This window comes from Chlorocebus sabaeus, chromosome 20 (assembly GCF_047675955.1).
Source record: "Chlorocebus sabaeus isolate Y175 chromosome 20, mChlSab1.0.hap1, whole genome shotgun sequence".
Taxonomy (NCBI): domain Eukaryota; kingdom Metazoa; phylum Chordata; class Mammalia; order Primates; family Cercopithecidae; genus Chlorocebus; species Chlorocebus sabaeus.
Genome location: NC_132923.1, coordinates 24,250,148 through 24,257,810, shown reverse-complemented (window position 1 = coordinate 24,257,810; position 7,663 = coordinate 24,250,148). Strand labels below are relative to the sequence as shown.

The 7,663-nt window shown below is 42.9% G+C and overlaps 1 non-coding gene across 1 annotated transcript; it reads left to right on the top strand.

The window, feature by feature from the left end:
- The first annotated feature begins 6,878 nt into the window (after window positions 1–6,878).
- On the top strand, window positions 6,879–6,982 carry LOC119624644 (small nucleolar RNA U13). Its single transcript, XR_005240797.2, has one exon. It is a non-coding gene; the product is annotated as a small nucleolar RNA U13 (small nucleolar RNA).
- Window positions 6,983–7,663: the final 681 nt, after the last annotated feature.

The following is a 7,663-nucleotide window of genomic DNA, read 5'->3' as shown; positions in this document are numbered from 1 at the left end:
AAAATACAATCCATAAAAGACAAAAAAATAAATTGGACTTCATCAAAACTAAAAATTTTACTCATTGAAAGACACTGCTAAGAGAATGAAAAGACAAGCCATACATTTGAAGAGACTCTTTGCAGAAGACGTTTCTGATAAAGGTCTTATGTCCAGAAAAATACAACAAACTCTAAAAATCCAACAAAAGAAAGCAACTGATTTTTCAAATGAGCTAAAGATTTGAACCGACACTTCAACAAAGAAGATAGATGGAAAGTAAGAACATGAAAAGATGCTCAATATAATCAGTCATTAAGAAAATGCAAATTCAAACCATAATGAGGCACCCTACACACCTATTGGAATGGCTAAAATTTTTTAAATGGCCATACAAGTATTGGCAAAAATGTGGAACCGGTGGAACTTTCATGGTACAACCACTTTGGACAGTTTGGTAGTTTCTTTAAAAGTTAAATACATACCAAACATATTCCAAGATAGTTACCTGAAAGAACAGATAGCATAATTTCAGAAAAGACTTGTACAAGATTCATCATAGCAACTTTATCTGTAATAGCCAAAAAACAGAAACAACCCATCTGCCCATTCATGGTAAAATGGAGAAACAAATTGTGGTATATCCATACAATGGAGTATTATTCAGCAATTTAAAAAAACATGAACTATTGTTATACAGGACAATGTGAATGAGTCTCAAAATAATTATGCTAAGTGAAAGACTCTTGAAAAAAGAAGTACATATTATATGATTCCATTTACATAAAATTTTTAGAAATGCAAGCAAATGTATAGTGACTGAAAGCATATCAGTAGTCACCCGAGGCTGGGGGAAAGGGGCAAAAGTGGGTGGGAAAGACAAACAGCAAAGGTATACAAAGAAACTCCAGAGGATGATGGGTATGTTCACTGTCTTGATTTTGGAGACGATTCTGTGGATGTGTTTAAAACTCATGAAATTGTAAACTTCATATGTAGTTTATTGCATGTCAGTTATACCTCAATAAAGCTAGAGAAACAAAAAAAAAAAAAGAGAGAAAAAAAAAAAAGAAAGACAGAGAGAGAGAATTCGTGAGTAAATGTACAATGTATCATTAGGCCAGGCACAGTAGTTCACACCTGTAATCCCAGCACTTTGGGAAGCCAAGGTGGGCAGATCACCTGAGGTCAGGAGTTCAAGACCATCGTGGCCAACATGGTGAAACCTCATCTCTACTAACATACAAAAAAAAAAAAATTAGCAGGGCATGATGGCAGGTGCCTGTAATTCCAGCTACTCGAGAGGCTGAGACAGGAGAATTGCTTGAACCCCGGGAGGTGGAGGCTGTAGTGAGCCGAGATTGAGACATTGCACTTCAGCCTGGGCTGAAAAGCGAAACGCCATCTCAAAAAAAAAAAAAAAAGTATCATGATAACATCCTACAAAATGGAAACAATGTGACAGAGACTGCAGCTCAGATCCTGTCCCACCCAAAGGACTTGGGGTTTTAGGATGGAATAATCCCAGAAAGCCCAGTTGGCTGACGCTTCCCCAGATCTTTTACACAAACTTTTCCTTTATTAGAACACCTTTCTCTCACCTTATTGCTGTTGAATATCAATGTATCTTTCAAACCCAGCTGAAATCTAAACTATTCCCTGAAGCTTTCATTGTCTTCTCCAGGCAGAGTTAGTTTGTGGCTCAGTCTGTGCTCTCTCAGCAACTGGGAATCCAGTAATATATCCCCCTTGATATTCTAGGATGTAAGATTTGTGGTTTCAGCTGTTCCCAAAAGACCATAAACGTCCCCCAACTTGTACTGATTTGTCATTTTCCTGAGGCATAAATTTGATTCCAGCCAGCTATGAAGTCCCTACAGAGAAGGAGTAGATGAAATAGTGAGTAAGACAAGCCCCAACCCACCCCCAAGACTTCATAACCCAAACCAACTTGGTTGGCATCTACTTAACAAAAACAAATTTTATTTTTTCTTTTATGAAGAATGAACTGCCCCCGCCCCCACCGCCTCTCCGCCAACAACAACAAAAAACTATCATCTGGTGATGGAAATGATGAGTGAGTGAAACAGTCCAAAAATGGAATGGTCCTTAACCAGAAAATAGCTTTATAAATTACTTTAATCTTTTATTAAGAATCTGGAAGGATCACTTAAAAATCTTAGTTGTACTTCACAGCATTTTACGGGGAGAAGTTATATACTATACTACAGTGGAATTAACAGGATTGGAAATTTGAAAAGGCTTTGGGCCTTGCCCCTCAATAATGTTAAAATTTCCCAGTAGCTCTAGTGGGTACTCATCACGTTGCATTATAATCATGTGTTTAGCTATCCCTCCAGCCTAAGAAGCAGTCATCTACACCCGAGAGCTACATCATCTGGGCTCAGATCTCAGTTCACCTAATAACCAACTTGAACAGGTTGCTTAACCTCAGGGTGCCTTGATTTCCTCATCTTTAAAATAGTAAAATAGGCCAGGCTCAGTGGTTCACGCCTGTAATCTCAGCACTTTGGGAGGCCAAGGCAGGCAGATCACGAGGTCAGGAGATCGAGACCATTCTGGCTAATACAATGAAACCCAGTCTCTACTAAAAATACAAAAACTTAGCTGGGCGTGATGGCGGGTGCCTGTAGTCCCAGCTACTTGGGAGGCTGAGGTAGGAGAATGGTGTGAACCCGGGAGGCAGAGCTTGCAGTGAGCCAAGATTGTACCACTACACTCCAGCCTGGGCAACAGAGCAAGACTCCGTCTCAAAAAAAAAAAAAAAACTAAAATAGTACCTAACTAATCACATTAATTTTGAGGATTAAATATGGCGATACATAAAAAGCACTTAAACCAGTGTCTGACCCGTCAAAAGTGATTGATAAATGCTAGTAACTAGTTTAAGAGTTTGCTCAAGGGCAGAGTTTATGTCTTAGGGAGCTTTTTAAAAATGTCTAGTTCTCCAGTGGCTTAATGCAGTGGCTTGTGCACATGGTACGTGCTCAATGAGAGCTGAAAGAATGAGTGAAGGAGTCAGTGAGTAAATGAGTTATGGCTCTGCCACTTTGTCCATAAAGTAGAAATTGCTTTATTCTAGTATAATGGCGGCATTTTGGCTTGGCTGGTCTGGTATTCAGACGTAACTAATTCTGGCCAACATTCTCACAATTATCAAATCCACTACTGCAACCAATTTGCAACTTTTGAGAAACATGGTGCTATGATTGAGAGTCAATAAAAGGAGCAGAGAGGACTGATGGAGGGGCAACGCTTGACCTCTGACATGGTTTGGATGTGTGTCCCCTCCAAATCTCATGTAGAAATGTGGTCCCTGATGTTGGAGGTGGTGCATGGTAGAGATGTCTGGGTCATGGGGGTGGATCCCTCGCCAATGGCTTAATGCTGTCCTCATGGTAATAAGTGAGTTCTCACTTTATTAGTTCACATGAGAGCTGATTGTTTAAAAGAGCATGGCGTCTCTCTCTTGCTCCCTCTCTCACCATGTGAGATGCCTTCTGCCACAAGTAAAAAGCTTCCTGAGGCCTCACCAGAAGCCGAGCAGATGCCAGCACCATGCTTGCACAGCCTGCAGAATCATGAACCACATAAACCTGTTTTCTTTATAAATTACCTAGTCTCAGGTATTCCTTTATAGCAATGCAAAATGGACTAATGCCTGTTGACCATGGTGGAGAGACGAGGAATAGAATCTGCCAGAACTGTTCAAGAGATACAGAAGACAGAGCTGCCTTGGTATTCAGGTAGCACGTACCCTTGCCCCCTGAAGTCTATGTTCAACCCAGCACCTGGTGTCATCCTTTTAAAATGTAAATTGGATCATGTCACTTTCCTACAGAAAACCCTCCAGTGGCTCCTTGTCTCACTTGGAACAAAACCCAAAATCCTCCCAATGGCCTGGAAGGTCATGATACAACCAGTGGTGCCTCTCCCCTCCCACCTCCTACCTTGCTCCTCCTTGCACACTCCACTCTTGCCTTTCTGGTGGACCTTAGCCTTCTTGCTGTTCCTCAGACACTCCCAGGAGACTCCTGCTTGGAGTCTTTGCACTTGCTATTCCCTCTGCCAGGTATGCTTCTCCCCAGAAGTTCATGGTTTGCTTTGCCACTTCATTTGAATCTCTGCACGAATACCCGCTCTACCTACCTAAAACTCCATGACTGTAGGGACTTTATTGTATGCATTGCTCCAGCACCAATACCTGGCCTAGTGTCTGGCACAGAGTATTCAATAAATACTTGTTGATTGATCTAGGTGAATAAAACCTCAGGAATCCACTTGGTTTCTGCTCCTATCTCCCTTCCAGGGCTAAGTCCTCCCTAAGTAGAAGCTTCTCCCTAGTAGTGAGCTATCTGTGTCCAAACATAACTCCTGCACCCCCAGCAAAATAAGGGAGATAAAAATGTGTTATTGAAACAAAAAGGAGTTGCTGATTGTATAATCCTCTGGTGGGGAAACTCAGGGATCCTTGGCTTGACAAAATGAGTTTGCATTTGCCATTGTTTTCAAGGAAAGGCGTAAGGCACAAGGCGTTCAAAAAACAGAAGTCCTGAACGCTGTTCAACAACTAAAGTAATGGAAGGGAATATGGCACGAAAAGAGAGAGAAAAAAGGAGAGAGAGAGAGAAAAATACTGTGACTGCTCAACAACTAAAGTAATGGAAGGGAATATGGCATGAAAAGAGAGAGAGAAAAGGAAAAATCTAAATCATTCATGAGGCTCCCCCAGGGTGGGGTTTAAGAATATGCATTTTAACAAGTTCCTTGAGCGATTTTTAAGCAATCAGCTTAAGACAGGTCCTTGAAAATGGCCTAGAGATTTAATAAAGGATGAGTTCACACGTTATGGTGGGAAAACCATGAGCCATTACAGCCAAAAAGGCCTGGGTTCAAATCTTGCCATCACTGCTTATTATCTGTGTAACCATCTGCTATTCATACCTCTCAGATGCTGATGTTCAATTTCTAGTTACAATAGATAAATACACCTATCCTATTGTACTGTTATGATGATTAAATTAAATAACATATGTAATGTGCCTGGTATATAGTAGTTATATAGATGGTAGTTTATTACTATTAGTTTTATGAATTCTCTTTTCTGAGGGCTTACAACCTCCCTAGAATGTTCTGTGGCAAATTGGCATTCTTACCCCTCACCCCACTATGTGACCTTACAGAAGTGAAAACATATAGTCAGAAGGACCGATTCTTCTGCAAATAGGAAAATCTTCAGCCCATAGCTTCCCCAGAGTTCGTCTTCTCTAGAATAGATCAAGGAACATATTTTTGCTCTTAACTACCCATTAGGCATTAATAATAAATCCTTATATTTTTAGTCTTCACTCTATCAAGGCTTTCACATATATTTCCATTATCACTCAGTCTCAGAGGTCCAACAAGTGGCCTGTGTGCCCACAGCTAGAATGTGATTGCTCTGGGACTTAAAACTCATAAACCCTGTGAACGTTCCATTAGATGACATTCCCCATCAAGACCTTCTCCTCCTCCGAGGCAATAGGGCTCTGTAGTAATGGTGGAGAATGAGAAAGTAGCCAAGTCAATCTCCCAAGCTTTGCTCTCCGTGAGAAGGTAGCAATCTCCCGAGCTTGACTCCACATATCGCAAGGATGATTCCATCCAAATCAGACGGTGGCAGCAGCGACGCGTTCCGCTCAAGGCGGCCAGCCTTCTGCGACTCCACAGCCCCACCTGCTGGAGGCTGCCTTGCACACAGCCTGACTGCCCACAGCCCGTCCTGGACTACTGCTCTCCCTGAGTCCCACACGCCGCCCCGCTGGGACTGGTTTGGGGGCCACAGTACAGGCTGGTAGCCTCAAACTTTGACTGAGGGAAGCATCTTTATTTCTTTCACAGTCTATGGTAAATCTTAATCTATTCTGTTGAACGAACTCTTTGCTTTTTCTGAACTTCAGCTTCTCCCAAGTTGTAACCAGAGAGAGATTTCACCTCTGGCTTTCCAGGCCCTCCTAGGGTGTTACACCATAGAATAATAAGGCATCAACTCTGCCAGATGGAAAGAATTGGGACTTTGGAGAGAAAACTGCTATAAATTTCAGAACTAGGGGGATAAAAGCAGCAGCATTCCCCAGGAAACATGGAAAAATGAAGTCTCAGAGAATCAAAGTAAGAAGCCACAAGAAACGGACTGTATTCAGCCCTCCACTTGGCTGTATTAAATGAGCACCTACTATGTGGCTGATACTGTGATACATGGATGAAACAGTCTCCACACTTTAAGTCTTTTCACTGGGACTTTCACTTTCACTTGGACATCACCTTTCTCCTAGCCATCTTCCTGTCAGTTTTCCTTCTGTGTTCTTGGTAACCTCATTCCACTAAAAACAAATTCTTCTATATCCATAACAATCTGCAAGAACTTTCACTATACCTTCCTCCTCCTTACCGTAACGGAAGCCTGGCCTTGCCCCAAGAACACTGGTTCCCTTGCAGCCCTCTTAAGGGAAAGCTGCTCTTCCTCCCACGAGTTCTATTTTCCAGCCAAGAAGGGGGCACTTGGGGTCAGCAGTCTCCCAGCTTCCCCTGCCAGTTCTACATGATTACTTTTCTACCTTTGTCAAAGCCCCCCTCAAACCAAATGGTTCATTGCCCTCTACTTCTTCTGGCTGTCACTGACCCTGGCTCACAGCAGCTGAGGACTCCCCCATTTACCATACACATTAACCTCCACCATCATCCTGAGACAAACTGCCGAACCCAATCCATCCCACACCCTAACCTTCCCCTAACTTTCCTAATCATTTCAAATAACCTTCTGCTCTACTTATACTTTTCAAGGCCACAATTAGACCATTACTACCATAGCTCCACTGCCTCTCAAAAAAAAACTTTGGATCCTTTCGTAGTTCATAAGCGTGATGACTGGGTTTTCACTTTCATGCGTAAGGTGTGCCTCCCTCAAACCTTGTCACAACATTGGCACATTACCCTTGTGATGTGGAAAAGCATGAAACTTCAACATCCCACTTGAACCACAATCCTCCCAACTCTATTCTGTTCCTCCCACTTCACCACTCCTTGGCCTCACTGAGTTCCAGCCCTTTAACCCCTTGTGGCCTCACAGTTTATCTTTCCCTTCCCCTCAATCCCCAGATTTCAGTCTTTTAAAACCCAAGCTAGACCTCTGGCCAACAACTTGAATTATTTCCCACCAGCTCCCTCAATACCCATGCTCCCTTTTCCCTCCACTCGTAAGTCCTGGAAAACCCTACAGAACCCAGTTCTACAGCTGCCCACCCTGGTCCTAAACCTGGAGCTCCGAGTCCTGGTACAGAAAACTGTACACTCTGCCATAGATTTGTGTTTTGAGAGGTTTACGAAGGACTATTTTTTTTTTTTTTTTTTTTTTTTTTTGAGACGGAGTCTGGCTCTGTCCTCCAGGCTGGAGTGCAGTGGCCAGATCTCAGCTCACTGCAAGCTCCGCCTCCCGGGTTTACGCCATTCTCCTGCCTCAGCCTCCCGAGTAGCTGGGACTACAGGCGCCCGCCACCTCACCTGGCTAGTTTTTTGCATTTTTTAGTAGAGACGGGGTTTCATCATGTTAGCCAGGATGGTCTCGATCTCCTGACCTCGTGATTCGCCCGTCTCGGCCTCCCAAAGTGCTGGGATTACAGGCTTG